The sequence below is a fragment of the Amblyraja radiata genome, chromosome 34, assembly GCF_010909765.2.
Source record: "Amblyraja radiata isolate CabotCenter1 chromosome 34, sAmbRad1.1.pri, whole genome shotgun sequence".
In the NCBI taxonomy this organism is placed as follows: domain Eukaryota; kingdom Metazoa; phylum Chordata; class Chondrichthyes; order Rajiformes; family Rajidae; genus Amblyraja; species Amblyraja radiata.
Window position 1 is genome coordinate 21284919 of NC_045989.1, and position 22729 is coordinate 21307647.

General features: G+C 46.1%; 1 protein-coding gene across 3 annotated transcripts in view; it reads left to right on the top strand.

Moving 5' to 3' along the window:
- Positions 1-5749: 5749 nt before the first annotated feature.
- Positions 5750-22729, top strand: part of atp8b4 (ATPase phospholipid transporting 8B4 (putative)) — a 147774-nt gene continuing 130794 nt past the window's right edge. The window contains exons 1-2 of one of the 3 annotated variants that reach the window (XM_033050630.1): positions 5750-6192; positions 14721-14806. The gene's annotated coding sequence lies outside the window, so the exon portion shown is untranslated. Of the gene's footprint in view, positions 6193-14698; positions 14807-22729 lie in introns of all 3 variants that reach the window. The other 2 variants (XM_033050631.1, XM_033050629.1) reach the window with 2 other exon arrangements.

Below are 22729 nucleotides of genomic sequence, written 5' to 3' on the forward strand. Positions count from 1 at the left end.
ATCGATAAGAATGTTAATATTTTAATTTGATAATTTTGTTTAAGTGTTAAGAGGGAACACGTGGTGTCCATGGGGACTTTGGAGGCTTTCCATGAATACTGGTCGCCGTTGAAGGTCGAGTGTTTTGTTGATAAATGGAACACTCGACCTTCAACGGCCATTTCGTGGGTCCAGTTGACGTTGATGTTATTAATTTGATGATCATTTGCTTGTAAACTGTCAGCATAGGCAGTCTTTGATTGTGTTAATACTCTATGTTTATGTTTATTTTTTGAATAAAAGTAGTTTCATAATAAAAAATTAAAAAAAAAAAAAAAAAAAAAAAAGGAGAGGCTTTTCATTCTTGGACATCCGAGATGTCCTCATGCTTTAGTAAATGTGGTTCCCCCTCCCCTGCTGTCATAGATGAATCCCCATCTCCTCTTTGTCCCATAGTTCTGCTCTCACTCCTCCCCCCAGTTGGAACTAGGATAGACATCCCCTGGTCCTCACCCCACCAGCCTCCGCATCCAACACATCATTCTCCGACATTTCCGTCACCTTCAACATGATCCCACCAGCGGTCACATCTTCCCATCCGCACCCCTTTCCACCTTCCGCAGAGACCACTCCCACTGCAACTCCTTGGTTCACTCTTCCCTCCCCACCCAACCCACCCCCTCCCCAGGTACCTTGCCCTGCAACTGCAGGACATGCAACACCTGTCCCTATGCCCCTCCCTGACATCCATCCAGGGACCCCAGCTGTCCTTCCAGGTGAGACTGAGGTTTGTGTGCACCTTCTCTAACCTCATCGTCGATACCAAGCATAGGCTTGGCAACCACTTCACCAAACACTCGTGCTCAGTCTGCCAACACCTACTGGATCTCCTGGTTGCTAACTATTTTAGCTCCTCTTCCCATTCTAACACTGACCTTTCTGTCCTGGGCCTCCTCCATTATCTAAGTGAGGACATCCTCAAACTGGAGGAACAGCATCTCATATTCCACTTGAGTAGCTTATAAATCAACAGTATGAACATTGAATTCTCTAGTTTCAGATAACTACCCATACATCCCCCCTCCCCCGAATCTCTGGAATTCTCTGCCACAGAAGGTAGTTGAGGCCATTTCATTGGCTATATTTAAGAGGGAGTTAGATGCATCCCTTGTGGCTAATGGGATCATGAGGTATGGAGAGAAGGCAGGTACAGGATACTGAGTTGGATGATCAGCCATGATCATATTGAATGGCGGTGCAGGTTCGAAGGGCCGAATGACCTACTCCTGCACCTATTTACTATGTTTCTATGTTTCTATGTACTTCTTCCCACCACCTTTCTTCCCCCTTCCGACCTCTCTCCCCTGAGAGGGGGAAATTTAAGAGGAATTTCAGGGGCAATTCTTTCCACTCAGAGGGTAGTCCACATCTAGGATGAGCTAGATTCAAGCTATAGGATCTATACAATAGAAGGAAACTATAGAAGCAGATGCACTTGTGGCTTTTAAAATGTTTGGGCAGATGTAGGTTATGAAAGGTTTAGAGGCCTATGGGCCAAATGCAGGCAAATGTGACTAACTCAGTGTGCAGACTTGGACAAGATGGGCCGAAGGGCCAGTTCCATGCTGTATAGTTCTCAAACCACCTCTGGAGCACCTGCACTGCATCCACCTATTGCTTGCCAAGATTTGTCCTGCCCCTCCTCTCTTCCAGTTTTCACCTCCCGACACTATCAGTCTGAAGAAGGATTCCGACCCAACACTTATCCATGTGACCCATGTTCTCCAGAGAAGCTGACGAGAGACACAAAATGCTGGAGTAATAATGGAGTCCCTGACTCTCAGTCGGAAGAAGGGTCTCGACCTGGAAAGTCACCTATCCCTTTTCTCCGGAGATGCTGCCTGACCCGTTGAGTTACTCCAGCTCTCTGTGCCTTTCTCAGTACTAAAACAGATGAGGCAACTCTGAATGGAAAAAAATGGAGCCTTTACAAGAACAAATTTAAAAAAAACAGCTCATAGAAAGGGGAGATTTGCCTCACACCCACACTCCAACCATAAAGACGCAACATGCTAATACAGCAAGAGTGAAAGAGGAAGAAAAATATTTCTACCGTACCATTCATGACCTCAAAATTCCAAAAGAATGTCAAAGTCAATGAAGCTATTTCTAAAGACCATTCTTCTTTGTTATGGAGGCAAAATGTAATATTTTGCTTGAAGAACAATGGGCGGCGCAGCGGTAGAGTTGCTGCCTTACAGCGTCAGAGACCCGGGTTCGATCCCGACTACGGGTGCTGTCTGTGCGGAGTTTGTACGTTCTCCCTGTAGCCTGCGTGGGTTTTCTCCGAGATCTTCGGTTTCCTCCCACACTCCAAAGACGTGCAGGTTTGTAGGCTTGGTATAAATGTAAATGTAGGATAATGCTAATGTGCGAGGATCGCTGGTCGATGCGGACTCGGTGGGCCGAAGTGCCTGTTTCCACACTGCTTATCACTAAACTGAACTAAATAACACAATCCCATAAGCAGCCATGATAAATGCCCTTGAAATCTGCGTATTGGTGGATATGGTTGTGAGATAAATACAAGCTCGATGTCTTGTTCTGGGGATTTTTTGCGTCAAGTTGAATCAATAAAGGACGCCTGTGATTAGGGTTGCCAACTGTCCCGTATATTAGCCGGGACATCCCGTATATTGGGCTAAATTGGTTTGTCCCATACAGGACCGCCATTGTCCCGTATTTGACTGCTACTAGCAGGTGCTCATCAACTTACGATGGGGTTATGAAATCTCTTTGGCATCTCTGAACGTAGGTTCAGTCTAAAGAAGGGACTCGACCCGAAACGTCACCCATTCCTTCTCTCCAGAGATGCTGCCTGTCCCGCTGAGTTACTGAGTCACTCCAGCTTTTTGTGTCTATCTTCGGTTTAAACCAGCATCTGCAGTTCCTTCCGACGCAGTTAAAAGGAATAAGTTCTGTAGTTTTGGTGTACGGCCCTGATTCTGCTTTTGAGGATTTTACTGTTGACTCATTTTGGGGGTGGAGATGGGCATTGTTACAGAGGCGGAAATAGCCAGCCTCAGCCATCGCTGAAATGCGTGGTCCAATCTCCAACATCTGGAGTCAAAGATTCCCGGAGACTGGGTGCGTCATTCTTTCCATTGCTCAGATGCTGGGAAATTCTGCTCATTGACTGTTATGTGTGGACACCCAGGCTGACATGTTAGAGACCGGGGGGGGGGGAGGTCAAGTTGGATGAGATAGGGACGGGCGTTGTTCACCATTGGAAATTGACGTCACAAATTCCATCAAGTTAATCCTGAGCTGAGTGACCCTGAAGTGGATGTTTAGATAGGAACTGCGATAGGAACCAACAGATTCTGGTTCAAACAGAAACCCCTATCCCACGGTACAAGTTCATTCCAAGAGCTCTCCCGAGTTTGCCCTGATTCGAACTCGGAGATTTACGGCAATGGCCACTCGTCGGTACTCGGGGCTCTCATGGACATTTTTCATCATGTTGAAAAATCTTCACGAGTCTTCCCGTGCTTACCTGCCGTTAGCGAGTCTTCCCGAGTACCTGCCGTTAGCGCTAAGAGACGTCCCCGAGCTCCGACGTACGACGCTACGTTAATTCTCCGTCCTTACCACGAGTTGGATTTTTTTTAAACTCGGGAGAGCTCTTGGAATGAACTCGCACAGTGGGACAGGGCTATGAAGATAGACACAAAATGCTGGAGTAACTACGCAGGTCAGGCAGCATCTCTGGATAAGTCTGAAGTGACCTCAGTCTGAAGGGTCTCGACAGAGGAACCTCACCCATCCCTTCTCTCCAGTGAGGCTGCCTGTCCCGCTGAGTTACTCCAGCATTTTGTGTCTAACTTCTGAAATAGATGTTGTTTAGTTTGTGAACAAAAATCCTCCACTTCCTGCATGTACATGGTCCTATCGATGAGCCTCTTAAATGCCACTACCTTGGACAAAGCAGTAACCCCCCCCCCCCCCCCCCGCAAACCCCCCCACAAACCCCCCCAATCCAAAACCTTACAGTGCTTTAAACTTACTGTCATGTCTTGCCACAGGAAGGTGTCTGGGAGGGACAGAGAGACCTGATTATGGGGGGTGTGGCACTGGGTTTATGGCAGGACACACAGGCCCCTGGCTGGGAAATGTTCAGTTTAGTTTATTGTCACATGTACCGAGATTCCATGAATAGCTTTTGTTGCGTGCTATCCAGTCAGTGGAAAGGTAGCACATGATTACAATCGAGCCTTTACAGTGGATAGATACATGATAAGGGAATGTGTAAGAAAGAACTGCAGATGCTGGTTTAAATCAACGGTAGACACAAACTGCTGGAGTAACTCAGCGGGTGAAGCAACATCCCTGGAGTTACTCCAGCAGTTTCACACCCGCTGAGTTACTCCAACGTTTTGTGTTCTCCAGAGATGCTGCCTCACCCGCTGAGTTACTCCAGCGTTTTGTGTCTACCATGATAAGGGAATAACGTTTAGTGCAAGGTAAAGCCAGCAAAGACCGATCAAAGATAGTCCGAGGGTCACCAAGGAGGTAGATGGTAGTTCAGGACTGCTCTCTGGTTGTGGTGGGTTGCTTGAGGCTCTGGTGTACACAGGAAGGGGGCCACTGGTTTGTCCAATGGAGGGGACACTCTGGCGTTTAATGGGAGGGGGCAGTTAGAGGGAAACACAATGTGCTGGAGGAACTCGGCGGGACAGGCAGCTTCCGTAGAAGGAATTGGATAGACAATGTTTTGGGTCGGGACACATCTTTAGACTGGTGGAGTTAGTGGGGGAGTAGAGGGAAAGGACGGGTGGAGGTAGGCAAAGCAGGGCAAGTGATAGGTGGATAAAATGAGGAGGGTGAGTGAGAAATGGGTGAAAGTAGAGGCACTGGATTGTCCAAGGAGGTAATCCTGGGTTGTCCAAGGGAGTGGCTTTGGGTTGTCCCAAGGGAATAGAAACTGGGTGGTCCAGGGGGATTTCAACTAGGTTGCCCAGGGGGGATAGTGACCAGGTTGCCCAAGGGAGAGGCATTGGGTTGTCCAGGTGAGTGTCATTAGGTTGCCCAAGTTGGATAGTCACTGCAGAAGGGTTGAGAAGGGTCTGAAGAAGGGTTTCGGCCCAACATGTTGCCTATTTCCTTCGCTCCATAGATGCTGCTGCACCCGCTGAGTTTCTCCAGCATTTTTGTCTACTTGGATAGTCACTGGGATAGGTTTGGATTGGCCAGATAGATCCAGGAGGAATCATTAAGTTGTCTAAGGAGATAGGAACTGAGTTGCTCAATGACAGTCATTGGGTTGTCCAAGGGGGTTATCCACATTCCGTTATTCAGGGCGGGGGGGAGAGAGACAGGGCTGGGTTGCCCAAGGGGAATAGGGGTTGGGTTGTCTAGGATGCTAGTCGGGAGGAGAGGGGGTGTGGTGGAGAATGAGGCATCTGCTTAGACAAAGAGGAAAGCTACGGTTAGAGTAGAGAGGGGCGCGCCCATGGTGTGTCAGGCGGGTGGTTGTGACTTGTTGTCCCCTCCGGGATAGAAGCAACAGGCTTCCCACCATCCACCCCCGCCGGCGCCTCGCTCCCCCGGGCAACCCACCGTCTCCATTTCCCCCAGCAGACAAGCCGTCATCTCCCTCTCTCAGTCTCTGTGTCTCTCAGTCTCTGGCTTCCTCTGGCAGCCGGACTTTCTCAATGTCTCTCCCCCTCCCTCGCTGCCACGGGTAGGAGACGGGACCCCACGGGAGGGAGGGGGGAGAGTGAGTGAGTGTTGTATGTGTGGCTTGGATCTGTTATGGGTGTGGGGAGGAGAAAGAAGACTCGTTCCCTGCCAGAGGAGGGCGGATGAGGCAGGAAATCCGCTCCAGCAGCAACAGTGGAATTGAAAAAAGCCGTCTGCAAGTTATTTTTTTTCTTCTTGGGGGTTTGCAAAGGCCGTGAGTCTGGCTTGAAATGACCAGCGACGAGCGACTCGGATCATTAACTACTTGCTGGCCGCAGCGCTGAGAACCGCGGGGACTCGGACACAAGGCGTCTTGTACATTTCGCCCTCGTTTGAAGGTGGAAGCCCCTTTAAATCCGACTGGGGCAAGAAGAAATCTCCCGTTGTTCAGCGGCTCCTGGCTGGTAAATATTGTAAACAGTCTCCTCCATCGTTGTGGCTCACGTAGCAAACCTACTGAACCCGGAGTTAGTAAATTTTCTCGGGATTGAGTGAAATTTCCCCATTTCGTTCCTAATCCCCAAATGTAAACTCAGCCCTGGCTTCAGGGGAGAGGGGGGGAGGTGTTTTGTCAATGAGGCATTTGTGTGTGTGTGTGTTTAACAACACACCGCGGCGGCAAAGATGTCATGAATACCACGGCCACTTACAATGCTGGGAAGTTTGGAAAAACCTCGGGTTGGGTTTAGTGAAGGAGTCAGACAGGCATTGGAGTTAACATTGAAGAAGGGTCCCAAACTGAAAGGTCGTCTGTCCTTTCCCTCCCCATGTGCTGCCTGACCTGCTGAGTTCCTCCAGCACTATGTGTTTTGGTCTGATTCACCCCTCCCGTTAAACACCAGTTCTTACCCCCCCTCCCCCCCCCCCCACACACCCCCTCTCCCCCAGCCCAATCTCTCCCCCCACCCCCTCCCTCCCCATCCTTTCTACCCCCATTCCCTCTCCCCCATCGCCTCTCCCCCCCCACATCCCTTCTCCCCCCCACACCCCCTCTCCCCCCCATCCCCTCCCCCCCACACCCCCTCTCCCCCCCCCACACCCCCTCTCCCCCCATCCCCTCCCCCCCACACCCCCTCTCCCCCATTCCCTCTCCCCATCCCTTATCCTCTCTCCCTATCCCTTATCCTCTCTCCCTATCCCCTCTCTCCCCCCTCCCATCCCCTCTCCCCCCCATCCCCTCCCTCCTCCAGCCTCCCTACCCCCATCCTCTCTACTCCTATCCCCTCTCTGCTCCCCATCCCCTATCCCTCCCCCCCCCATCCCCTCCATTCACTCTATATTCATGAGATCCAATATTCTTTTAAATGCCACTCTGGTGTTCCGGAGAAAATAATCCAAGTCTGTCTGACGTCTCCAATCAGGGGAGTATTGAGGACAGCGGGGGAGAATTGACCAGGGGAGAATGGGCCAGGAGTGGATGGCAGGAGTGGATGGGCCAGGAGTGGATGGCAGGAGGCACTGACCTCTCTTTGTCCTAAACAAGGAGCTCTTATTACAAATTCACAGTTTACAAAATACTGCATTAATCAAAACAGCTATTCATGCAGTTTTAGTTTTAGAGTAACAGTGTGGAAATAGGCCCTTCAGCCCATCGAGTCCATGCTGACCAGTGATCCACTGTATACTTTGTTCTATTCTACACATGAGGAACAATTTACAGAAACCAATGAACCTACAGACCTGCACGTCTTAAGGATGTGGGAGGAAACCGGAGCACCCGGAGAAAACCCACGCGGTCACCGGGTGAATGTACAAACTCCCGTATCTTTTACGTACATTTTTCCTGCATCTACCCTGACCAATCCTCTAATAATTTCATATGTTTCTATAAGATATCCTCTCATCCTTCTAAATTCCAGCAAATACAAGCCCAGTCGACCCATTCTTTCAACATATGTCAGTCCCGCCATCCCGGGAATTAACCTGGTGAACCTACGCTGCACTCCTTCAATAGCAATAATGTCCTTCCTCAAATTAGGAAACCAAAATTGCACACAATACTCCAAGTGCTGTCTCACCAGGGCCCTGCACAACTGCAGTAGGACCTGCTTGCTCCTAAACTCAAATCGTCTTGCAATGCAGGCCAACATGTCATCAGCTTTCTTCACTGCCTGCTGTACCTGCATGCTTACTTTCAGTGACTGATGTACAAGCACACCCAGGTTTCGTTGCACCTCCCCTTCTCCTAATCTGACACAATTCAGGTAATAATTTGCTTTCATGTTCTTGCCACTAAAGTGGATAACCTCACATTTATCCACATTATACTGCATCTGCCATGCATCTGCCCACTTACCCAACCTATCCAAGTCACCCTGCATCCTCATTGCAGCTCACACTGCCACCCAGCTTTGTGTCATCCGCAAACTTGGAGATGTTACATTTAATTCCCTCGTCTAAATCGTTAATATATATTGTAAACAATAGACAATAGACAATAGGTGCAGGAGTAGACCATTCGGCTCTTCGAGCCAGCACCGCCATTCAATGTGATCATGGCTGATCATCCCCAATCAGTACCCTGTTCCCGCCTTCTCCCCATATCCCCTGACTCCGCTATTTTTAAGAGCCCTATCTAGCTCTCCCTTGAAAGCATCCAGAGAACCTGCCTCCACCGCCCTCTGAGGCAGAGAATTCCACAGACTCACCACTCTCTGTGAGAAAAAGTGTTTCCTCGTCTCCGTTCTAATTCACAACTAGGGTCCCAGCAACGAGCCTTGCGGCACCCCACTAGTCATTGCCTGCCATTCTGAAAAGGACCCATTAATTCCTACTCTTTGCTTCCTGTCTGCAAACTAGTTCTCTATCCATGTCAATACCCTTCCCCCAATACCATGTGCTCTAATTTTGCACACCAATCACTTGTGCGGGACCTTGTCAAAGGCTTTTTGAAAGTCCAGATACACCACTTCCACTGGCTCTCCCTTGTCCATTCTACTTGTTACATCCTCAAAAAATTCCATAAGATTAGTTAAGATATCCCCTTCATAAATCCATGCTGACTTTGACCAATCCCGTCACTGCTTTCCAAATGCGTTGCTATAACATCTTTAATAATCGACTCCAGCATCTTCCCCACTACCGATGTAAGGCTAACTGGTCTATAATTCCCTGTTTTCTCTCTCCGTCCTTTCTTAAAAAGTGGGGTTACATTGGCTACCCTCCAGTCCAGAGTCGAGAGAACATTGGAAAATGATCACCAATGCATCCACAATTTCTAGGGCCACCTCCTTGAGTGCTCTGGGATGCAGACCATCAGGCCCTGGGGATTTATCTGCCTTCAGTCCCAGCAGTTTACCTAACACCATTTTCTGACTAATGTGGATTCCCTTCAGCTCTTCACTCCCACTAGATCCTCGGTCCCCCAGTATTTTTGGGAGATTGAGTAAAGACAGCACCCATAATCAGAATCAAACCCGGGTCTCTGGCGCTATGAGGCAGCAACTCCCCCGCTGCGCCACTGTGCTGCCGCTACAGCCTTCTGACTACTTTATCCTCCAATTATTATTTTGTTATTTTTTGTAAATTTATATTTTCAGACCTGTCGGGCAATCATTGACTCTAATTTTAGGGTTTGCATTCGAACCCGACAGATATTTGGAGGTTCCATTTCACGCTGCAATCTTACGTAAACTAGAATCCGTTCTCATTAAGACTAATAGACTTCATCAGCTCGATAGTCTGTGAAAGTGCAGAGTTGCAGGATGGCTTTTAACACAGAATCCACAGGGTGAGATAGCATGGATATTGCAAAGATGAGATGATGCCCCTGATGTACTTTAATTGGTTTAACAGTGTCAACTCAACACTTTGTACCGCAGTCTGAGCAATATTAGTTTTCACTTCAATTCCTATTTGATTTCAATGTGACGTGGTCCAGATTCCGCCTCCAAAGCGTTTCATGCCACTTTTTCCTAGACAATTAATTATCTTTTTTGCTGGAGGGGTATCACAGCAGACTGCGACATCCCTTATGAATGAATGAATGAATGAATGAATGAATGAATGAATGAATGAATGAATGAATACTTTATTGTCACATGTGAAATTCTTTACTTGTGTACCTAAGGTATACAAATATCCGCCACATAAAGGGCGCTGCCAAAGTTACAAAGTATCCGCACCAAGTCCCGCTTTGTTCTCCCCCCCCCCCCCCCCCCCCCCCCATGGCGGTCCCACCATTGTTCCTTCCTTTGTGACCAGAGCGATCTTGTACTTTATTTGGCTGCATGAAGTAAAATACCTTGTCCCACACCTGCAGAGTGAGCTTCTAAATATTCTGTTTCCACTCTGTTGCTGGTTCTCGCAATCGCGCGTTCTTGTTTTGAGTAAATATTCACTTTGCGTCCAAAAATAGGGAAGCTTTTCCCTGTGTAAGAAGGAAGTGCAGATGCTGGTTTAAACCACAGATCGACACAAAAAGCTGGAGTAACTCAGCGGGAGAGGCAGCATCTCTGGAGCGAAGAAATGGGTGGCGGTTTTCGTGCCGAGACCCTTCATCAGACCTGTGTTGGCTCTTGTAAAATTGTATGTTTGCTTTTGGGGGAAAAAAAAAAGATTGAGTGGGATATCACTCCTTCCTTCAAGAGTCGAAACATTCACAAGAAACAGATACATTTCCCACTACGGTTCCTTTCTGGCTTTAGCACGGGGTTGCTAAACTCTCCCAGGTTTTGGCAGCGAACTTGTTGACGTGGAATTAAAAACATGGCAGTGACGCAGCGGTGGAGTTCCCGCCTTACAGCGCCAGAGATCCGAGTTCGATCCTGACTGCGGGTGCTGTCTGTACGGAGTTTGCACGTTCTCGACCTGCGTGGGTTTCCTCCGGGTGCTCCGGTTTTCTCCCACACTCCAAAGACGTACAGGTTTGTAGGTTAATTGGCTTCTGTAAATTGTTCCTCGTGTATGTGGGATAGAGCTGGTGTACGGGGGATAGCTGGTCAGCGTGGAATCGGTGGGCTGAAGGGCCTGTTCCCACGCTGTATCTCTAAACTAAACTAAAACAAAATCTCCAGTTTAGTTTAGTTACAGAGTGGTAACAGGACCTTCGGCCTACTGAATCCACACCCACCAGCAATCACCCTGTACACTGGCACTATCCTACACACTAGGGACAATTTACAATATTGCACCAAAACCAATTAACCTACAAACCTGCACGTCTTTGGAGTGTGGGAGGAAACTGGAGCACCTGGAGAAAACCCACCCAGGTCACGGGTAGAATGTACAAACTCTCTATAGACAGCACCCGTAGTCAGGATCGAACCCGGGTCTCTGACGCTGTAAGGCAGCAACTCTACCGCTTCGCCTCTATGCCACCCCTGTTTTGTTTTCTCATGAAAATAATGTCAGTGATAAATATGGGACACGGATTAAGGTTTCAGAACCTCAAACCTATCCAACCACTCTTTTATAACACATTTGGACGGATATATGGATAGGAGGGGATGATGGGGCGAATGCAGGCAAATGGGACTAGCCCAATATGCTAACTTGGTTCATATGGACAAGGTGGGGCTGAAAGGGGCCTGTTTCTGACCTATACAGCTGCATAACTATTCTGTTAGATTATTGCTGACCTTTATCTCAAATCCATTTCTCTGCCTTTAGCTTCAGGTTTATAAATGTCACTTGCACCAAGGTGCAGTGAAAAGCATTGCTTTGCAATTCAATGTAATAAGAAAATACTGCACATACATACAATCAACCTGAACACAAGTGCAATAGGTGGAACAAGAGTGAAGAGAGTGGAATTGTCATTTGTACCGACAATGGAACGATGAGATCCTTACTTGCAGAGTGCACAACAAAGTCGGAATCTAGTTCTCGGCACTGTAGCTTAAGTTCCAGACATAAAGTCCAATGTCTGTACTGGAGTAGAGGTGAAGGGGTCAGTACTCTAGCTTAGGGAAGTTATTTCATAACCGCAGAATCGAGAATCAGAGGACATAGGTTTGAGGTGAAGGGGGAAAGATTTAATAGGTAACTTTTTCACACAAAGGACAGTGGGTGTATGGAACGAGCTGCCTGAGGAGGTAGTTGAGGCAGCAACGTTTAAGAAACAATTAGACAGGTACATGGATAGGACAGGTTTGGAGGGATACAGGCCAAACGCAGGCAGCTGGGACAAGTGTAGATGGGGCATGTTGGTCGGTGTGGGCGAGTTGGTCCGATGGGCCTGTTTCTACACCGTAGGACACTATGACACTGTGAATCCCTTGAACAGATGTTCACCATCCTCAATTTAATTTGATCCAATCTTTTGTGGGAGTAAATTCCTAGTTTTCACGTCTTAATGTGAACAAGTCTTTATAGATATCATGCCGGGCTGCACTAATTAATACCATGTCCTGAGTTCTTGCACCAGAGGACATTTTTTTCTATCTAATTTCTTTTTGATTCCCAACATCTAATTTAGATCAACCATGAATGTTCTGAAAGTGAGAATTTTGCCTGTTCCTAATGTTCACATTTTAAGCCCTGTTATAATCTGAATGAAACTCCATTGAATCCCTTCCAGGGGCAATGTATCTATTGAGGTACGGTGCCCAGAACTCAAGATAGAGTTCCATTCATGGTCGGAGCAGAGTTTAGTTGAGTTTGGTTTAGTTTAGACACAGTACGGAAACAGGCCCTCTGACCCACCGAGTCCGTGTCAACCAGCGATCCCCATACACCAGCACTACCCTAAACACGAGTGCAATTTAGAATATTTTTAACCGAAGCCAATTAACCTGAAAACCCGTACGTCTTTGGAGTGTGGGAGGAAACCGGAGCAACCGGGGAAAACCCAAGCGGTCACAGGGAGAACGTGCAAACTCCGCACAGACAGCACGCGTGGTCAGGATTGAACCCGGGTCCCTGGCGCTGTGAGGTAGCAACTCTACCGCTCCGCCACCGTGCCGCCTCTAGTGGGTTACAGGTGAAGGGTCAACATGATGAGAACATCATTTCTTCCCTTTAAAATTCACCTTTTATATTATAAACAAAAATAAAACAGAATCCTTAGAACAAACAGATCAAATTCCTCCCAAGACCTTTGGGGTGTAAATTCAAAGTGCTAGTGTAACTGTGGTACCTTGTTTCTCCCCCGCAGATGAAGGCTTTTATTTGCTGGTTGCACAGGTTATTTGAGTATGTGGATGAATCATTTGCAAAGTGTGCTGATTCCAGCATAAACAAAGTTTGGTTTAATTCAAGGTCACTCATTTCCTTAATGGTGTTTGGTAAAAGGCAGTGTCTAGTTTAAATGACTGACTTATTCAGTTGAACTACATTTATTGTTGTGATAGGCCAGGTGTGAACTTTTACCCTTATTAACTTTAAGAAAAAATCGATTCTTAGCCCAATTACTAAATAAGAAAATCTTCTAACACTCATCAAAAAAATAATCGGAGTGCTTAGTAACCTGAACAGCAACTCAATGGGTGGTGGGTATATGGGATTAGCTGCTGGTAGTTGAGGCAGTTAGAATAATAACATTTTGGACAGATACATGGATATGAGAGGTTTAGAGGGATAAGGGCCAAACACGAGCAAATGGGACTAACTTAGATGAGGTATCTTGGTCAGTATGGATGACTTGGGCTGAAGGGCCTGTTATGGACAATAGACAATAAGTGCAGGAGTGGGCCATTCAGCCCTTCGAGCCAGCATCGCCATTCAATGTGATCATCCCCAATCAGTACCCCGTTCCTGCCTTCTCCCCATATCCCCTGACTCCGCTATCTTTAAGAGCCCTATCTAGCTCTCTCTTGAAAGTATCCAGAGAACCGGCCTCCACAGCCCTCTGAGGCAGAGAATTCCCCAGACTCACTACTGTTACTGGGTTGTATGACTCTATGACTAGTATATGTTGATATCTCTAACTTTTAGTATAGACTTTCATAAACGGTCATAGGTTTCTACAAAGCCACCAAACGCATCTACAAACCGCGTGCACATCTGTCTATCCGTTGAGTCATTTTTGATTTTTTTCCCCTGCATCATAGTTGGCATTGGCAAGTCGGGCCGAAGGGCCTGTTTCTGTTCTCTGTGACTTTATAGTTAAAGTAAGGTAGCATTAAAAGACAATATTTTACTCACTCTCCATAAAGTGCTGCAGACATTGATGTGGCACGGCACGGCGCAGCGTGTAGAGTTCCTGCCTCACAGAGTCAGAGACCCGGGTTCGATCCTGACTACGGCTGCTGTCTGTATGGAGTTTGTACGTTCTCCCCGTGACTTGCGTGGGTTTTCTCCAGGATCTCAATTTCCTCCCACACTCCAAAGACGTACAGGTTTGTAGACTAACTGGCTTGGTCAAATTGTAAATAGTCCCCAGTGTGTGTAGGATAGTGTTAATGTGCAGGGATCACTGGTCGGTGCGGACTGGGTAGGCAAAGGGGCTGTATCTCAGAACTAAAATAAACATTGCATCCTCCAGAGGGACACACAAGCATGGACAAGAGCAAAACACAAAGTGCTATAAGAACTCAGCGGGTCAGGCAGCAGCTGTGAAGGGAAGTGGGCAGGCGACGTTTCGGGTTGGGACCCTTCTTCTGATGTCTGTCCGTGCCTTTCCGTGCTGTATCTTTAAACAAAACTGAAAGTGCTGGAGTAATTCAGCGGGTCAGGCAGCATCTATTGAGGGAACAGCAATCTTCAGAAGGGTCCTACGCCGAAGCATCATCTGTCCCTTCACTGCACAGACACTGCCTGACCCACTGAGTTCCTCCAGTGCTTGTGTCTTGCTCACGATTCCCGCATCTGCACTTTCTTCTATTTCCAGGTGTGGAAGGGTCATAGTTATAGTGTGGAAACAGGCCCTTCGGCCCAACCTGCCCACACCGGCCAACAATGTCCCTGCCACACTAGTTCCACTTGCCTGCGCTTAGAGTCTGTGCAAGCGATGAGGTTCATTCAAAAGCACTCGGCATTTAATTTCGAAAATATGTATCTTTGGGAAATCTTTGGACAGATTTCCTGTCATTCACAGCTTTTTCTTCTCCTCCATGCAGCCACAAAGTTGGGATCAATCGCGGTCAGTGACGTTACCCAGTGCCTGTTGGCATGTCATCATTGCAAAGTTACAACTTCCACTTTGGTAAGTCTGGAGTTTTTGGTATGTTTTGATTTCACAAAGTGATTGAAAGCGTCCAGTGTTTAAGTACAGGACTGATTGTGATCTATTCATTTATTGAATATGATTTACACATATATATATATAAAACTCTGCAGTTGTTTCAGAAGGAACTGCAGATGCTGGAAAATCGAAGGTAGACAAAAATGCTGGAGAAACTCAGCGGGTGAGGCAGCATCTATGGAGCGAAGGAATAGGCAACGTTTCGGGTCGAGACCCTTCTTCTGAAGGGTGGTGGAGGTCGATTCTCTGGATGCTTTCAACAGAGGGTTAGTTAGAGCTCTTGAAGATAGCGGAGTCATTGGATATAGGGAGAAGACAGGAACGGGGTACTGATTGTGGCCTACTCCTGCACCTATTGTCTATCGTCCAAAATGATTGGCGGCAAGCTTGTGTGATATGACCGGTCAGAAGTTAATTGTTGGTCACGGGTATTAAAGACACTTGTGCATTGTACTCTGCCCGTGACCTTCATGCTGTTGTGAGTGGATTGAATTGCAAAGCAAAATGTGACATTCTGACATAACCAGACAGTGTGTTTAACGTTGCCAAGTGGGGATCAATTTCAAGGCAAATAGTCTTTTTTTAATGAGGATGAAAAGGGCTCAATAGAATCAGCCCAACAGACATTGGAGTAGAATTAGGCCATTCAGCCCATCGAATCTACTCCGCCATTCAATCATGGCTGATCTATTTTTCCCCCTCAGCCCCATTCTCCTGCCTTCTCCTTATAACCCCATAGCACCTTAATCAATAATCTATCAATCATTGCTTTAAAAATACCCAATGACGGCCTCCACAGCTATCTATGGCAATGAATTCCACAAATTCACCATCCTCTGGCTCAGAAAAAAACCTAGTCATCTCCATTTCGAAGGTATGACCTTTTATTTTGAGGCTGTGCCCTCTGGTCCTGGACTCTCCCAGTACGGGAAACATCCATTCCATGTCTACTCTTATCTGTGCCTTTCATTATCTGGTAGGTTTCAATGTGGTGTTCCCCCTCATCCTTGTAAATTCCAGCGAGTACAGGCCCAGGGCCTTCAAACTGTCCTCATATGTTAACTGAACCATCCCACAGATCATTCTGGTAAACCTCCTCTGGACCCTGTCCAAAGCCAGCACATCCTTCCTCAGATGTGGGGCCCAAAACTGCTCACAATTAGTGCCAAATGTGGCCTCGCCAATGCCTGATGAAGCCTCAGCATTGCATCTTTGCTTTTATATCCTAGTCTTCTCAAAATGTATGTTAGCATTGGGTTTGCCTTCCTTACCACCTACTCAAGCTGCAAATTAACCCTTTGGGAATTCTGCGCCAAAGACGTACAGGTTTGTAGGCTAATTGGCTTGGTAAATGTAAAAAAAAAATTGTCCCTAGTGTGTGTAGGATAGTGTCAATGTGCGGGGATCGCTGGTCGGCGCGGACCCGGTGGGCCGAAGGGCCTGTTTCCGTGATGTATCTCTGAACTGAACTAAACGCTCCTGACTCCCTTTGCACTTCTGATTCATTTATCTATTTCATTTAAACATTGTCTTCCAGCACACAGCCCTTAAAATTGCAGTTAATAAAACCTGCTGTAATATCAGATCACCTCAGATATTTGACCCTGGAGACTGTCTTGTGCTATTTGAAACTGGTTTGCTTACAACCGTAAGCCTCAGTGTTACACCATGACATTTACGTTGATAAGAGCTTTGTGTATCAATCAGAACAATTAATATAATTAATATCAGAATATACTTAAAATTTAGTCCCAATAAGATTGAATGTAGTTGATAAGATTCAATGTAGTTTTACAATGACACATTCCAAAGTTTACAGAGGCACAAGAAACTGCAGGTGCTGGAATCTTGAGAAAAAACCCCAAAGTGCTGGAGGAACTCAGGGGGTCAGACAGCATCTGCATAGGGAATGGGACAGGCGACATTTTGGATTAAAATGTAGAAACAAAGAACTGCAGATGTTGGTTTATAGCAAAGATAGGCACAAAGTGCTGGAGTAACTCAACGGGTCGGGAGAAAAAGGATGGGCAAAGTTGCAGGCCGGGGTCCTCGTTCTGAGGATAGAGGAACCTAGAGGTCATACCACTCATGTCCCCCTCCATGACTCTCAATCTGATGAAGGGTCTCGACCCATAACATCGCCCATCCTTCTCTCCAGAGCTGCTGCCTGTCCCACTGAGTTACTCCAGCATGCTGTGTCTGTCTTCCGTGCAAACCAGCATCTGCAGTTCCTTCCGACACAAAAATCTTTTGACTGTTCAGCCACCTCTTGTGTCACTGTGTGCAGATTGTGATAAGCGATGGGTTAATACGAGGGAGAATGATTTCCTTGTAAGGTCAAAGTCAGCATTTTATACATCACTTCAGTACTTCAGAATTTAGTGCTGAGGTTTCTAACTTTCTGTGACTGACTTACCTCGTTAACGGAAAATAATTTGTGTTTCTTAGTTAAATTGTAGCTCAATAGGAATTCTGTTCAAACTCATTAATTCAGAGACTTTTGGAACTTTTTGTAAACTATAACCTGCCTTTGGTAATATATTGTAGGATTGGATACGTTTAATGTCATTACATTAAAGGTTTTGCCCTCTGAGTTGATTAGACATTTGGACATGTTAGTATTCAAGGTATAATTGAGGTGAATGGCTGAGAGGCACAAAATGTTGGCTTACTGTTATAAATTAGCTTGGTCGTAAGAGGCAATGGGTGAAGGTATGATGTTCTGTCTGAGATTGGAAGCCTGTGACCAGTGACTTGGGAACTTAAGATTTGTGAAATAAATAGTAATCTTGGCATGATCAGTAGACTCGTACAGAGGCACATTGGCCCTCATCAGTCAGAGTATTGTGTGTGGATGTTGGGAGGTCATGTAACAGCTATATAAGACATTGGCGAGGCTGCATTTAGAGTATTGTGTTCAGTTTTGGTCACCATGTAATAGGAGAGATTGAAAGGGTTCAGAGAAGATTTACCAGGATGTTGCCAGGACTCGAGCGACTGAGCTATAGGGAGAGGTTGAGAAGACTCTGGGTTTATTCCTTGGAGTGCAGGAGGATGAGGGGCGATCTTGCAGAAGTCCACAAAATCATGAGGGGAATAGATTGGGTAGATGCACAGAGCCTCTTGCCCAAAGTGGGGAAATTGAGAACCAGAGGGCATAGGTTTAAGGTGAAGGGGGAAGATTTTATAGGAATCTGAGGTGTGACCTTTTCAAGCAAAGGATGGTAGATATATGGAACGAGAAGGCAGGTGAGGCGGGTACTATTGCAGCATTTAAGAAGCAATAAGATAGGTACATGAAGAGCTCAAATCTGGAATGCATTGCCTGAAGGATACTGGAGCCAGGTGCTCGAACATCATTTTAAGAAGTATCTAAAACACTAAGTTAGTGAAGACTGCGTGCCAGGTGCCAGAAAACGTTAATAGCATAAATAGTTAATTGATGGCAGACATGAGCACTGTAGACCGAGAGATGTGTTTCTGCTCTCTGAATTCCTGATTCTATAAATATCAGTGGCAGGGAAACATCTTTGTTGGTTTGATGACATTCTGATAGAAGTCACCAATATTTTTCTTTTAAATGTTATAAATGCAAAAAAAAAATGCTTAACACAAGGGTGGCACAGCTGGTAGGCTGGCTGTGTTTCTTACCAAGTCATTGTGAACATAGTAAAACATTGGACCTAGTAACGTTGGTCCATTAGTTGGTAAACCCAGGCACTGAAACTGGAGGCTGCAACGTGAGATAAGAGAGAAGTCTTATTGATAGTTTGCCATGGGCAACAGCGAAGAAAGCCCAGAGAACAGATGTTAGAAATATTCATCAAAGGTCTCGGCAGCAAAACTGTTTGCATTGCCAGTTGGAATGAGGTTCAGAGGGCACAAAAATAAGCTGATTAACAAAAGAACCAAGTGTAACATGGGGAAGGTACACAAAAATACTGGAGAAACTCAGCGGGTGCAGCAGCATCTATGGAGCGAAGGATATAGGCAACGTTTCAGGCCGAAACCCTTCTTCAAACATGGGGAAAATCTTCTCCATGCAGCGAAATAGTCATCATTTGGAATTTATTTCCTGGGAAGGAAATTGGCTCAGAGGTTGGTTTGGAAGGAAGCTGGATAAGAGAGGTAACATTGCAGGACTCCAGGGAAAGAGTAGGCAAAAGTCTTATTGATCTTATAGAGGTGTTTAAAATCATGAGAGTAATAGATCGGGTGGACGCACGGAGCCTCTTGCCCAGAGTGGGTGACTCGAGGAACAGAGAACATAGGTTTAAGGTGAAGGGGAAAAGATTTAATAGGAATCTGAGGGGCAACTTTTTCACACAAAGGGTGGTGGGTGTATGGAACACGCTGCCAGAGGAGTTGGTTGAGGCTGGGGCGATCCCAGCATTTAAGAAACAGTTAGGTAGGTACATGGGTAGGCCAGGTTTGGAGGGATATGGGTAAAACACGGGCAGGTGGGACTAGTGTAGCAGGGACATGTTGGCTGGTGTGGGAAAGTTGGGCCAAAGGGCCTGTATCCACACTGCATGACTGTATGACTCATAGAGTGGTATAGATATACAGCATGGAAACAGGCCCGTCTGCCCACCCTGTCCACGTCCACCAAATTGGCACACTAAACTCATCCCTTTCGCTTGCATTGAACCCATATCCCTCTGAAACCTACACAAAAAAGCTGGAGAAACTCAGCGGGTGCAGCAGCATCTATGGAGCGAAGGAAATAGGCAACGTTTCGGGCCAAAACCCTTCTTCAGACACCCTTCAGGTCTGAAGAAGGGTTTCGGCCCGAAACGTTGCCTATTTCCTTCGCTCCATAGATGCTGCTGCACCCGCTGAGTTTCTCCAGCTTTTTTGTGTACCTTCGATTTTCCAGCATCTGCACAGTTCCTTCTTAAACAATCCCTCTGAAACCTTCCTATTCATACATCTGCCCAAATGGCGTTGAAAAAGTAAGTTCACACATAACATGATGTTTGAAAAGGAGGGGAGTCTTTGACGCTCTATGAAAGGAACAGAATGGATTGTTTGCATAGAGCCAGAAAGGGCTTGAGAGGCTAAATGGCATCCTGTGCTATGATTATTTGCTTCCACTGGGAACTTTAATGTCAACTTTATTTGTCCTCCCGAACTTACAACATACTCCATGAATTTGTGGAACATCAAGTTTTCAATCTTATCATTGTTTACATTTTAATATATCTCGGCCACGTCTCTATTCAGCAGGATAACTAAACCACAACATTCTTGAGAAATCATAGCATTGACCTCCTCTAAGCTTTCCCACAAGTTGATTCCACCATTTGAAAGAAGCCTTGTGTAAATCTGCAGTCATTTTCTGCTGCGCAGTTGCTGAACAGATGTACAATGGCTAGAGTGTTTAAGAAAGAGGCTGCACAAAAAAATGGAGATGCTGAAACCTTGAGCAAAACAAAAGAGGTTTAGCAGTAAAGCTGCTGCCTCACAGGTTAATTGTGGGTCTCTAACTTGCCCTTGTGTGTGGACTCAAAAGTGGGATAATGAGTGCAAATGGGTGATCAATGGGCCGGCATGGACTTGGTGGGCTGAAGGGCCTCTTTCCCTGCTGTGTCTCTAAGCTAAACTACAAGTTCTGCAGGAACTCAGCGGGTCAGGCAGCACCTGTGGAGGGAACAGCAGTCTGAAGAAGGGTCCTGCCCCGGAAACGTCGTCTGTCCATTCCCTCCACAGATGCTGCCTGACCCGCTGAGTTCTTCCAACACTTTTGATGTGTTTAAGAAACTAATTTATTCTTTTCTCTATTTCGAAGAAACCTACAGGTTTTCAGTATTGAGTAGGGAAAATGCCAAAACCTTAGTATTTGATTTGCCCTTCATCATCATTTTATTACATTGCTGATTAAACTGTATTATATTTTCTTTCAACTGCTCAAGTTAAATGTGTGTAACACAAGATATGTTTACACTAGATGTGAAGGGCATTTCATCTCTAGATGTTAACTTGCCTATCAGAGCAGCTTAATTTCTGTTTGACACTCTTTTAAACATTAAAACAATTTGAAGGATTATAATTCTTGATGTTATTTTCTGATATTAAAAATTATTCATAGGTGGACACTTTCTTCCTAATGGTTTTGGAATTTCCGTGTTACTTTAGTCTTTAGAAATACAGCGCGGAATCAGGCCCTTCGGCCCATCGAGTCCGCACCGACCAGTGATCATCCATACATTAGCACTATCCTACATACTAGGCACAATTTACAATTTTCAGAAGACAATTAACATACAAACCTGTGTGTCTTTGGAGTATAGAGGAAAGCAGACCATCCAGAGAAAACCCACGCAGGTCACGGGGAGAAGGTACAAACTCCGTACAGGCGGCACACATAGTCGGGATCGAACCCGGGTCTCTGGCTTCGTAAAGGCAGCAACTCTACCGCTGCGCCACCGTGCCGCTCCACATTAGATCTTCCGAATGTTGTCTGATGGTCTTTTCTGAACAAAAACATTGAACAGAAGATGAAGCTGTTAAAATAAATTGGGAACGTTCATAAGGACAGGCCAACTAGGATATTATTGCAACCTTAGGGGACATTATGGGTGTAGATTTATTTTTCATTGAAGGTGTGGAGATTGTGTTTTTCACAGCCTGCCTGTTTAGCCTCAGTGTCTCATTATGTTGAGAACTCTTGGTTCAAATAAGTCAGAATATTGTGCTGATAGAACATGGAATGCCACAATGCCTGTGCCCCAAAATGATACCAACTTGAACTAATCTGCTTTGCCTGCCCCTATATCCCCTCATTTCCTGCATATCTGTGTGCCACAAATTAAAGCCACTTAAACACCACTACCGTATCCGCCTCTACCACCACCCCTGGCCGAGCATTCCAGGCACTCACCACCTCATATGTGCATTGACTGAAAAATACTTTTAAGTACTTGAAATTAATTTAAAAATATCAAAAACAAAGGACATTATAAATGATAGGAGCAGAATTAGGCCATTTGGCCCATCAAGTCTACTCTTCCATTCAATCATGGCTGATCTATCTTCCCCTATTAACCCCATTCTCCTGCCTTCTCCTCATGACCCGTGACACCCGTACTAATCAAGAATCTCTTTATCTCTGCCTCAAAAGTATCCATTGACTTGGCCTCCACAGCCTTCTGTGGCAATGAATTCCACAGATTCACCACCCCCCTGACTAAAGAAATTAATGGTATGCTTATGGTAGAAGCTGTTTTCTGGGAATTATATTTTGGGGAGGACTAAAAAGCCCTAGGCAACTTATCAAGACTAATTCTGTTGTTAAAGATGCTGTAATGAGTTTGGCAAGAATTGCCTTTTTAATTGAGCTGTTTGAAATAAAATTCAAAGGCATCTGATATTCAAAGGGCCAGGCAGCATCTGTGAAGGCGGAGAAAGGTTGCGGTTTTGGGGACATGCCCTGATGCAGGATCTCGAACAGAAACATCAACAGTCCCTCCATCTCTAGTGGCAAGATGCCACTGCGGAAGAGTTGCTGCCTCACAGCGCCACAGACCCAGGTTCGATCCCGACCACGGGTGCTGTCTGTACGAAGTTTGTACATTCTCCCAGGGACCATGTGAGCTTTCTCCGAGACTTTTGGATTCCTCCCACACTCAAGACATACAGGTTTGTAGGTTGTTTAAGAAGGAACTGCAGATGCTGGAAAATCGAAGGCACACAAAAATGCTGGAGAAACTCAGCGGGTGCAGCAGCATCTATGGAGCGAAGGAAATAGGCAACGTTTCGGGCCAGTTTCTCCAGCATTTTTGTGTACCTCGGGTTTGTAGGTTAATTGGCTTGGTAAAATTGTAAATTATCCCTAGTTATATGAATTATCTGAAGAAGGGTCTCAACCCGAAACGTCATCCA